The 12,937-nt window shown below is 42.3% G+C and overlaps 1 protein-coding gene across 5 annotated transcripts in view; it reads right to left on the bottom strand.

Moving 5' to 3' along the window:
• The window catches only part of nrip1b (nuclear receptor interacting protein 1b), a 49,577-nt gene extending 43,677 nt beyond the window's left edge, over window positions 1–5,900 (bottom strand). For all 5 annotated transcript variants that reach the window (XM_032534590.1, XM_032534592.1, XM_032534591.1 and 2 more), the window contains exon 1: window positions 5,577–5,900. The gene's annotated coding sequence lies outside the window, so the exon portion shown is untranslated. The remainder of the gene's footprint in view (window positions 1–5,576) is intronic.
• Between the last annotated feature and the right edge of the window lie 7,037 nt (window positions 5,901–12,937).

Genomic DNA, 12,937 nt, shown 5'->3' with positions numbered 1-12,937 from the left:
GCGAGGGAGGGAGTCCCTTCCACTTTGCTCCTCTGCTGTGACCACACCAGCACCCGGCCAGGGAAAGAGTCAGCTCCTCTCACATCACCCAGGAGCTCTGCCGCCCCACGCTACATCTCCTCCAGCTTTACTTCACATATCAGAGGAACACCGGTGGAGATTGGGTGTTGAGTTGGTAGCTTGATGCCGTTTCCCCGGCGCTGTGTCATTGATCCACAGTAGTGGTTTGCAAAACGGGCCGGAACTTCATGTGGTTGACATGTAATTTATATGACCCGCAATATCTTCCTTCTTTTCGCTCTCACTCCCCTTTAGCGAGCAATTTCTGCAAAGTCTAAATAATTCACGACAATTGCAATCAGCCGCGATCAATCGGTGGAGATAATTGAGGGGCCTGTCAATGCGCCAACGCCAAGGTGAAGCAGGAAGGCAGAGGGGTGGAGAGTTGGTGGTGAGGGTGAAGAGAGAGGAGGAGGAGGAGGTGGGGGGGTCTCGAGCCATTCAACAGATGAGCTCTGGCTAGTACAGCTCTCATGGGTTGCAACGGAAGGTGTCCATCTTTCTTCTTTCGCATTTCATCATTCCAGCCCGCATCCAGAAGCGATGGCTGTAAAAGACACATTCAGCGCTTCCTGCCGTGTCATCAAAATGAGTCCCACTGACTTTGGTTGCCTCCTGTTCATGGCAGAAGCGCCAACAGGAGCCGGAGTGATTGTTTCTGAATCAGATAGTCTAATCTTCTAAGCAGCACACAGTGGGAATACTCACAAACTGCCCACACAATGATCTGATTTCAGATGGCAACATCGACTTCAGTCATTTTATGCCTTGTTTTCTGATGCACTCTCATTCTTTGGGTATTCTAGTGGCAGAATAATCTTGAGATATAAAAAAAATTTACTAAAATTACATATAAAACAGTAAGTTTTCACATGCCTCTTTATGTACGCATCTGCCCACCTCATTTCACCTTTAGGATAGTGCAGCTCTGTTTTAATGTCTGCATTGTATTTTCATTCTGTATTAAATTTTCTCGGCTTTAGTCGCTACATTGTTCTGTTTACATATTTAATAGCTCAGGGCTTGACATTTTAGCCTCGTCTTCGTCATACCCATTTCACAATTTCTATCCCTTCCAGTTGAACGCAATCTGGTCCTGTTGTGCTATCAAGACGTGCGTGTATAATACTATGGCTTGCGTGTGTGTGTGTGTGTGTGTGTGTGTGTGAGAAATACAGCGAGATATAAGACGTGTGGAGGAGGAGGCCAAGACAAAAGTCAAGATACTAAGGAGTGCTATTATCCCCTTAACAGTAACACACTGAACACTTTGTCACGTGCAGCATTGTCTAGTCTAGTATTGGCTTGTCAATTTTGAGATACAGGTTTTATTCCAATTCCGACATTCACAGCAACAACAACTGTTGCGGTGTAAATCTCTTCCCAATAACAACAGCAGTATTGAGTATCGTTATTAGTAGAGAGTGCCTGTCCTCTGAACCAACAAACAACAAAATGATTTGGCTTAATGCATGCTCCGCACAAATATTATAGAGCCCAAACAATTAGAGAAATGAGCTTGTGGCCAAAAGGTCTCTGGTTTGAATCCTCAACGGGCTGACAGAGTGCAGACCTGTAAGTAGATGAGAAATACTTCTATTCCTCCTCATCTACTGTCAAAGTGCCCTTGAACAATGTTCGTCGGCCAACAACACAAGTGCTGGGCAGCTCCCAGGTCTATAATAAATCAAAAACTCTGCAGTAAAATGCATGACACTCGTTCTAGTAGATTGCACATTAGTTTGTTTTTGTTTGCAGAGTATCTCAGAAATAAATCTTTTTTAAAAAATGGGATGCGGCCCTAAATTGTGTGTGCCCCGTGTGTCGTGCTATTGTGACTGACAGCTTAGACAAACATTGGGGTTTGAGTTGGCACAGTGCTAGTAGTTAGACAGGCTGTTAGTAGAGATAAGTGCCTGGGCGGGTACTCTTGTAACTGTGGCATCATCCTGTATCAAAAGACATCAAATTACTTTAAAAGGGGAATGGAGAGTCACTAAGTAACAACAAGCAGTTGGACTCAGTAGGGCTGTGCAATTAATCAAATTCTTATAGCGATTTCCGCTCCTAACAATCACAAAAACGATTATTTTGCACTTTACATTTTGCAAGTAAACTCTTACCTTGTCTTGTGCTCTAAAGGGGAATTCAAAAAGTTCAGCGGGAAAAGTATTAAAAGGAAAGTTTTACAGTTCAAGGTGTTTTCACTGTTTCGGTGCTTTTCAAGTTCAATAAACGCAACATCTTTCCAAAAGTCAATGAGCAATCAAGTTAAATAGTCGTGATTTCAACACTGACCAAAAAAAAACTGAATGTGATTTGTTTCCGCCGTAATCAAGCAGCCCTAGGATTCCATAATTACTTCATGTTTTTTTGTGCTAGAATGAGAACACCTGGATGAACACAAACACACACACTCACGCACACACATCAAAACATGCCACTTTCATACAGAAGCAGTGGTGTTTTGATGGCAGATAAGATTTGCTGTGCTGAGAGGCAGCCAGGGGGATAAGGGCGTAGAGTGCAGAGTCCAGTCTTGTGACTCTTCAGCAGCCTCGACATCATTTACATTTGGCCATTTGAATGTCCTCTGGTTCGATTGCAGGAGACTGCACACCACTCAACAACAGCTCCCTGGACTACAGCAGACGACCCGGTCAAATGGAGCTCCATCCAATACACAGGATCCTTTGAGTTACAGCACTCGACACACAACCTCTTTCAAAGTGCAACTGTGAAGTTAGGCTATAAAAGCGGAGGATTTTTACTTATCTGTGGCAAAAGAGGACAAGCCGAACTACCTTGAACATCTTGTGTAAGTCAGGTCAAATAATTAAGCAGCTTAAATACTCAACAAAAGAAAGGCTAAAAAGGCAGACCTCCAGACACAGACAGTATTTAGAAGGCTTTAAAAAAGTTGGACTTTTCTCCACATTACTTAGGTTGTTAGTCAAAGTTACAGTAACTGCGCGGAAGGTAGCACATTAACCACAAGACAGGGCATTTTGTGTTGTTTTTTTTAATCCTCATATTACGACATCCAAAACAGGTTGCTGCTGGGAAGCTTTGTAAATACCCTTTTGGAACCTTAACTGAAGTTCTCTGCCCTCTTTTCTGTAACTTGCAGCAAAACTCAGCCCCTGACCTTTTGCCTCCACGCTGATTCAAAGTCCAATGAAGCAATAGGACATTTAAAAAAAAAAATAACACCTACACAAAGGCCATTGAAAAAGTCCTCCCTGGCAGAAAGTGAAAAAAAAAAACATCCAAGTCCATGAACTCTATCAAAACATATCTGACATGATGACTCAGTGATGTGACAGGCTGCAACAGACCAACTTCAACCAACTGCATGTTGGTCCGCAGACTGAACTGATAGCCTTCAAACACTTGAAGGAACCTGCCATTGGTTACAGATAAGTTCCTTCTTGTCTTGTCTTTTTTTATTTTATTTTTTTAAAAGGATGTGGTGTTGGCAGCCAGGCAAAAGAAAATGACCATTAATGGGGATCATTAACTAAACCATGAATCCAGATCATGGCTGTTTATGGTGCATTCAAAAGACAAATGTCACCTTCATACTGATTGTAACATTGACTTGTAGAAAAGACACTGCTTTGTGACATGTTCAACTACACTGGATTTACTTTCCATGTGCAGGGGCTTTTGTCACCGACATCCCCCTGAGTGGCACCGCAGAGTATAACACAGAAAATGTCACTACGGGGCCATATAAAATATACGCAAGGCAAATTTAAGATTCTTTCAGACATTAGTGTAATGTACAACCAATTTCAAATCCAAAGACATAAAGAGCAAAAAGCTCCCCGTGAAGTATGACGCTGGGCAACCAGGTAGATTTCTCATTAGGTAGCCCAATGCACCCAGTGGTGGATGTATTATTTTGGGGGCCCAATGCAAACACAGGGGGCCTCCTGAGCTGCTGTTCTCCACCTTTTTTAATCTTTATTAGACGTTTTTCAAAACCAACATGAAAATAACGTAGCAATGTTCCCTCCGCATTTTGTATTGTTCATAAACTGTATGTTAGATGAGCAGTGGCGTTGAATCAGCTGTTTCATGTAACATTGTTCTAAGGTACCGTCTATGTGCTGGAGCGGTGTTTAATGGTAAAATGTGGTCTTGAGATGCACATTGCAAAATGTGTTGTGTATCTGGAATTGTTCATTAGCTCTGTGGGATATCTGTAACGTTAAAGCTGAACAGACGCACAGTGATAAAACAGGTTTTATTCTGATCCAAAGACAATAAATCCTAGTGGAAACACTGCATGCTTGTACTAAGAGAGAAAGAGAATGTCAGTATTTCCCATAAGACCTTGTGAAATAAACATGCTTGAGTATTGTGGAGCTTGTATTATTTTTTACATGCTGTGTAAAACACTTTAAAAAAAAAAGGAACGTGGCTGGTAAACAAGTTGTGGGACTGGCAGATTTTGGAATCCGAGGGCCACAGTGGCAGGCGGGCAAAAAAAGTTCATTTCCATCCCTGCATCCAACCGTACAGTACAATGAAAGGAGGCTGTCACACATCCATGCATTTTAGCGGATGGGTTTTTAGAATGACATAATTAATTATTGAAGAGTAATAAAATAAGCATAACCATAAGTTTAACAGGTGTTAATGGGGCCCCTGGTAAGTTAGGGGCCCAAGGCAATTTCCTGAATGTACCCTGGGCAGAGCTAGATTTGAACACCTTGGAAACCTCATTTTTGTCTCAAGCTCAACATAGACGATAACTACAACTCGAGGTTCATATGGAGCCATTAAAAGATTTAAAAAAAAAAGGAGCAGGACTCGCCAATAGTCAATTTACAGACTAGTGCAACTGTGACGTGTTTACCATTGGTGGTGCTAAAACTACTTCAAAATAGGAGGCTGTCGACTGTTGACCCGATGTGATTAACTACATGGACTGTACTAACGTTACATTACAGCCCCTGTGACACGGACAGCCCTGCAGTGTGTTGTTACTAAATCAGCCCATCGAGTGACATTATTCATTCAGTGTTCACGGCCAGTCAGTGTGACAGTAGCGACCGTTAGCGTCACTTAGAAAATTAGCAGGACGCTTTCATTCGATTCAGCTGCGGTCGGTCCGTGTATGAGGATACATTACCTACAGTTGACATTCATTTTCATCACACGTTAACACAGATACATTCCTCTATTGTAGGCCTAATTCACCGCTTACATGGTGGCCAGCAAATCCAGACACTGCCCGACTCTGTGGGCTAAAACAGAAGCCTACAGCACCGCACGTAGCCAGGTCTCTCCTCTACTTCTTTATGCAGCGTTTTAGCTATAGCCATGAGCCTCTGCTCGCCTTACGACACACAAACACCCTTCCCTACCCTCGACAAAACACGCTATAATCTTGTATAATCCTCGACACCGCGTCTCGAATGCGTGTATTTTACACCGCCAACGGTAATAATTATTCTCCAGATATGACAGTGCGTTTATCTGTTAGCTAACGTTATATCGCTTACCTGCGTTGTCCACCCCACAGTCAGCCGGAGAGCCGCATCGTTATTATTCGACAGGAGGAGGCAAATCCAATGAAAACGGCCGCATCTGTCTTGACACTTTTGGCACGGAACAAAAATGGCGAGAGAGGCTTTAGAAGAAGAAAAAAAAGAAAAAGAAAAAAAATCAAAATGTTAGTCCAAAAAAAATGCCTCGTTTTCTCTTGTGTGTGTTGCGCTTGTGAGCGTGCTGAGGTGTGTAGCGTGCAGTCTGTGGGAATTGTTGATTCTCGGAGTCCCCTCGCAGTGGAGAAGTGAGCGGAGACAGGCACACTCCTCCTCCTCTCCTCCGCTGACACCACCCTTAAAGGTACAAGCTGCGGCCAGGGGCGGTTCTGGGGGAGTGTGGGGGGGGCATTTATTTATTGATAACTTAAACTGTGCTTTTTCCTTTTTAAGGTTTTAGTCTAGAGCTGCCACTGTTTAACTCAGCTGCTGCCGACACACTCCCGCTGTACCAATGTACTGTACCAATTACAATAATAATTATAGTATTATTATTAATATTAATAATAGTAATAGACCAATGACATACTACTACTACTACTACTAATAATAATAATAATAACAATAACAATACTACTACTACTACTACTACTAATAATAATGTATTAACATAATAATGGACCAATGACATACTACTACTACTACTACTATTACTACTACTACTACTACTACCACTAATAATAATAATATATTAACATAATAGACCAATGCCATACTACTACTACTAATAATAATAATAATAATAACAATAACAATACTACTACTACGACTACTACTACTACTACTACTAATGATAACAATAACAATACTACTACTACTAATAATAATAACAACAATACTACTACTACTACTATTAATAATAATAATAATAATAATAATAATAATAATAATAATAATAATAATAACAATACTACTACTACTACTACTACTAATAATAATAATAATAATAATAAATTAACATAATAGTAAGCCTATAAGATAATAATAATAATAATATATGCATTAACTACATATGTTTTGTATGTTCATTCAGTTGTAATTAAGCATAACTATTTGGTACGTTTTCATTGTAATTGGTTTGTTAAATTGTTAATGTGTAGTAGTTGTTCCAGGGTGCAGTAGTACTAGCAGTATTCTGTATTTTACCACTTTTGTGAAACACCATAATCTCCAAAAAGTGCCTCACAGAAAACATCAGCAGGACACAGAGTGAGGGCAGTCTTCAAAGTTGGGCTTTACAGAATTAGTTAAAGGGGCCCGCCAGCGCTTTTACAAAGTCAACAGTTTAAGATCTTTGTCAGGGGGAGTAGCCATACCACGCAGCCTGTGAAAACATCTGGACAGTAGAATGTCTTCTGTGGCTCTGGAGGATTTAGGGGGATCTATTGGCAGAAATAGCATACAATACTCATAATTATTTATTGTTTCCATTAGTGTAAAATTACCTGGAACTTAAAAATGTTGTGTTATCAATAGCTCAGAGATTAAATATCTAAGGTAACCTTCACGTCTACGTAGGAAGTACATAGTAACCTCACAGCGGCTCTAGAGAGGGCCTTTCCACGTTTTTACGTTAGGCTACCTTAAGGCCACTGAAGGTTCTGCTACAAAATTGGAAAGGGAGGGATGAGAGTCGTTATTATGGGAGAAAAACACGCTCTGGTTTATTATGCTAAATGCCTGACGGAGTAACGGCGCCTCTTCAAAATAACCTCGGGAAGGAACTTGTTTTGGTGGAACTTGCTCGTTCAAAAGTTGTTTTAGTTGTGCGACAGAAAACTCCGATTGGACAGATAGTCTAGCTAGTGGTCTGGATTTACTGGATTTAGATCTGAGGAGCAGTTAACCAAAGTCCTCATAAATCCACCGGAGGTTAGAACGCCAGCACAAAGGAAGAGGAAGGGGACGGACATCCGGGCGAAAATGAGGGACATTCGACAGAACCTCTGGAGCAATCCCGGAAATGAAATGTGTCCCTGATGATGTCATCAGGAGGGTTAGAATCGGTCCAGGTTTGGAGAATCAAAGCCTGCTTTATATACTGGGCCAGGGGGTTTGAAAGATTGTGAGCATTGATCAGACAAGGCAGTTCAAAGAAATATGCTATTAAGTTGTTAAGTAAATTTAGGCTCCAGTGTTTTTGAAGGTTGACCCATAGTAAAGACTAAAGATCAGAATATCTCAGCCTGAGCTGCATCGATTTTGACCTCTTGTTTTATTAATGGGACTCTCAGGAGTCTCCCAACTTTATGGAGGTGCAATACTGAATCACTGCTTTAGGGTCTGGATTTATTTTAACCAGACTATTAGGGTCAAATATAAAGCATCGCATATTCTAATGGTGGATTATTATTAACCTGCGTTTCTTTTCATTTCTGGAATAAAGATTTTTTTTTTGTTGGGACAACATAAATTTACATCATTATTATGGGACACAGTAAGTACTTTTGTACAGTTTTGAAAATGAACAGTGCAAAACCAATTAATGGGCAGTCTGAAATCAAAAACCGTAATGGAGACAGTACAATAATTCCATGAGCTACTGTGTATGCCCATATAACAACAGCAGGTTAGTAAAAATGGCCTTTCAGTTAAATGAAGAATTAAGTAAGAGGTGTCTCAACCAACCTTTTAGTCAGCGTCTCTAAACAAATCATTAGGCCTCTCCTCGGATAAGGTCCAAACTTTGAGAGTTAGAAGAATATATCTGCCACAGTACTGGAGATTTACTCTTTACCTCAGCACACAGAGACCAAGTGGAGAAAATGAACAACATCATCGCCATCGAGGTGCCCTTGAACATGGCACCGAGGCAGCTCCCAGGTGTGAACGCGTGCAACTAAAGTGTGAAGCAGCGTGTCATTCATAAACAGCAGATGTGACTGTATGAAAAACTCTTAAATGACTTAAAAAAGCGGCTTCTAGCTCACCCAGTGGGTGCGTTTGCCCCATGTAGGCTGAGTCCTTTGCAGCGGCCTGGGTTCAAATCTGACCTGTGGCCCTTTCATCCCCCATCTCTCTCCCACCTTCACTGTCTATCCACTCTCACTCTGAAATAAAAGGGGAAAAATAATCTAAAAAAATATTGCGTCCTGTTGTTTCGGTTGTCATTACCAGGGAATCGTTTTCACAGTAGTAGTTTCAATCTAAAAGTCTTTTCTGACATATCATGCTAATCTGTGCTATCAGGTCCGCTGGCCTGCAGTCAGTCTCCTCAACATGGCCTTGAACAAAATGTCTCTGAGGACCTGGGGAACATCAGTGTTCTCATGAATAAGAACACAACAACATAACCTACTTCTACCCATCCCCGTCTCTGTTTCCCTTTTCAAATATCCAGGATGGGGGGGGGTAGTGTGTGTGTGTGTGTGTGTTTGTGTGTGAGACAGAACGTGTGCATGTTTGTGTCTGCGATTGACAGTGTGTGCATGTGTGTGTGTGTGTGTGTGTATGTGGCAGAGCGTGTGCATATGTGTGTGTGACAGAGCGTGCGCGTGTGTTTGTGTGTGTGTGTGTGTGACAGAGCGTGTGCATGTGTGTGTGTATGTGTGAAAGAGGGTGTGCATGTGTGTGTGTGTGTGTGTGAGACAAAGCGTGCGCCTGGGTGGGTGTGTGTGTGTGACCGACATGCCAGTGTGACGGAGCGTGTGCTTGTGTGTGTGTTTGTGTGTGTGTGGGTGTGTTTGTGACAGAGCTGTGTTTTGTGTGTGTGTGTGACAGAGTCGTGTTGTGTGTTGTGTGACAGAGCGTTTGTGTGTGTGTGTGTATTGTTGTGTGTGGTGTTGTGTGTTGTGTGGTGCGTGTGTGACAGAGCGTGTTGTGTGTGTGTGGTAACAGAGCTGGTGTGTTGTGGGTGACGAGCGTGTGTACGGTGTGTGTGTGTGTGTTTATGTGTATGTGTATGTGTGTGTGTGTGTGTGCGTGTGTGACAGAGCGTGTGTGTGTGTGTGACAGAGCGTGTGTACGTGTGTGTGTGTGTGTGTGTGCTCTGCTATCCCATCATGCTGTGTTGTTGGCTACTTGCATTCAGCCCGTTGGAGACTGAGCCTTTCTAACCTGCACCGCGGTCTTTAAACTGTAATTCAGTTCATTGCCAGTAGTATAAACAGAGGCGGCACTTAACATGTCAGTCAGGTAAATTGGATAGTTTTCTTTTTACAAGGCTGTTGTTCACGATAGGTGTTACCTCCAATTTGCATTTTGAACACAACAGCAGTTAAAAGTCTGATCAAAGTCCTCGCCAAAGTGCTATTCATAAAAAGTTGATGTGGCTGCGTTTATTGTTTTTGTCGGATCGCACCACGAGTTGTGCGCGGGACACTACCATTGTGTTCAGTTGTTAAGTTGAGATGAGCAGACTGGCTCGGTGATTTGGATGGCATCTCACCTTGTAACCTCTAAAGTGCAGTGACCTTTCATCTTTGAACTCCGACCCTGAATGCCACATAAATGGAGATACAATATCCTCCCTTTCATTCCTTCCCCCAGTCACAACGCACTGAACTTTGCCCCTGAAGCTTTTTCACAGAAATGTGGTGCAGGAAACTTTGTCCTTTGACCTGCTCAAGTATATGGACAGATTGTGTGAAAAAAAAAAAAAAAAAGTCGGAGGCCTGTTTGAAAACATTTTGTCACGATTTTATTGATGTCCATGATTTAACAGACTGTGAGGAAGTGCAGGAAAGACAGCGGGTTCCAGCTGGTTAACAGGCTGGTGGCAGCTGGGGCTTCAGCTACAAAACAAGTGACGAAAATGGAAAAAGTGTGTCGCTATATAAAAAGGGAAGGTTAACAAGCATTTACATGTCATTAGGAAACAGTTGTTTAACAAGACAATTTTGTTGTGGGAAGTAAACGTGGGTGTGACCGAATTGGATCAAAAGTACAGTGAACATTTGAATTTCAGTGGAAGGCATTATTCAACTAACGATGCACATTGTCATGGAGAATATTGTTTCTCTCCAAACTGATTGAAACAGTAGAACTATTTTATGAAGGCAGTGATACTTAAGTTATATTTCCCACATATATTTCCGTGCACCAGATCTATTTCTCCAGCTGTATAATACTGTAATATAGTCAGTTCATCTATGACTCATCTTTCATGTCAGCATGAGTTCACTGAGCGCTGCCAGGGGCAGATTATCAATTGGATTATTTGGATGGGATATATGTAGATTTTATGTTTTTCCTCCATCCAGGAATAGAGGCATCTGACCCCTGCCCTCTTTACAATTTTCTATACTGTGCTGCAGTGAATGTTTTAAGGTAGAGAAGAAAAAGAAGACATGGAAAACATGCGAATGCGTGGGCAAAGGTCGGCCCTGCAGCGGCGTCCTCTTGGCCCGGCAGTGCAAACAGTTCCAATTCAGACGCCTGATTGTCTCAGAGGGAGAGAGCTGGAGTGTCAGCAGACATTAACCCCCCCCCCCCCCCCCCCCCCCCCCCCCCCCCACCACCTTTGACCTGTCCTCCCCAATTTCAGCTGCAGTGTCTCCCAAGGTTTTGCCGTGAAGGAAGGCCCTATTTGGAGGAGGCAGGTGCGAGGCGCAGTGGGAGGGCCTGCTGGAAGTCACACCATACTGTGACCTTTGAACTGGAATGAGTGGAGGGTGGTTGTGACATTCCCCATGTATACAGTTGCAGGGAAAGGTTCTACTAAAAACCATGTGACGCAGCAAAAATCCCGCCCCACAAAGAGACAGAGGAGCCATATTTGGATTCCTCAGCAGGTTTTGCTTGAACACAACCCTGCCGAGGCCACGTGTTGAATTCAACAAAGTACATAAATAAAGGAATCAGCAGGTAAATCCACGTTCGCTTTCTTAACCCTTGTGTTGACCTCCTGGGTCAAAAACAGACGAGAATTTGACATTTTTGTCCCTTTTTCAACCTTTTTCTTTTTAGTTTTCACTAACACCACCTTACTTCCACTAGTTCTACAGTACATTTTAGAATTCATGGTCAACAACCCTCGTTTATATAGAATTCTACCTAATATTTGAGTTGAAAAAGCAGAAATTATGAATTATTTTGACTCATAGTTTAGATCAGAGGAACGTACAGATGAGTTTAATTAGGAATGAAACGGATCAATTGTATTTGCAAAGAGCGTTGTACGGAATCCAATCTGTTTTTTGTGGTAATTTGGTTATAAAGAAACCCATATTTCAGATATAGACATTTTTTAAAGGGGTCACATTTGACCTGAGAACAACAGGAGGGATAAAGTAGTCCTAACAAGGCTGAACTTGCCAAAACATTAAACACAAAAGTGACATCTTTTTCATAGACTCAACACCGGCCTTGTGATTACAGCAGTGGATTATTCATTAACGAGTGAGAGTGTCTTTCATCGGAGCAACAAGCTATGGATGGGGGAAGAAAATGCGTGACCTCTGTTCAAAATAAACAGACACAGAGTGATTATGACTGGATTATGGCCGACATGCTAAACAGCCATCTCGGTAAATATTCCACTTTTGTCCTTGAAGGGTGTCGGGGAGATGAAACTATGTCTGATGGACAAGATAGAAAATTCTAGTGCACCGCAGCACTGCTCTAAGAGAGGAGATACATGAAAGTCACAGCTGCCACTGTCAGGAAAGGTGTGCCAAGCTACTGATGCCGTGTGATGACCCCCATCTCTCCCATTTCACATTATTCTCTCATCAGACTCACAATCACCACGTTTCGGTGAGTTATTTAACTTTCCGCTGCCAGTTTAAAGTGCTCCAGCAAAGCAACGTTACATTTGACGGAGGTCATCGCTAGACGTTGAGAAATGTCTCCTGACGCCTCAGACAGTTGATATCGCGGTCGCCGTCCAGGTATGTCAGTGTTATTTAGTGCAGCGGCTCAGTGTTGAGTTTCTCTGGAGGGCCAATGATCTTTCACTGAAAGGATCCACACTCCGCCAAGGGATATCATGATGTTGACCTCACAATGGGGATGGTGTCTGCTTTCCCGTGCTTTCCCGTGTTCTTCTACCCGTGAAGAGAAGAATACGCTTCATAAAGTATATGGTTTCCAAAAAAAAAAAAGAAGAAAAAAGAAGGAGACAATCTCTATGGCCATTCTGCCTGGAGCTGTTTTGTTAGGGTAGGACTGAGACGCTGCAGAAATGTTATTCAATACTCTACGTGACCTGAACGCAGCATGTTAAGTTTCGAGGTGAAACAACTAGAGTTTGTTCCAAAGAAAAGGGACATCCTCACTTGATTAAAACTGTTCATCTCATCATTTTGCTTTTACCCCTGCAAAGCCAATCTTCTGCCAGGGAATCAATTGTGAGGCCGCTGACAGCAGTGGGAATGTTT

This window comes from Etheostoma spectabile, chromosome 13, assembly GCF_008692095.1.
Source record: "Etheostoma spectabile isolate EspeVRDwgs_2016 chromosome 13, UIUC_Espe_1.0, whole genome shotgun sequence".
NCBI lineage: Eukaryota > Metazoa > Chordata > Actinopteri > Perciformes > Percidae > Etheostoma > Etheostoma spectabile.
Note: the sequence above shows the minus strand (reverse complement) of the source record. Positions and strands in the feature narration are given on the sequence as shown.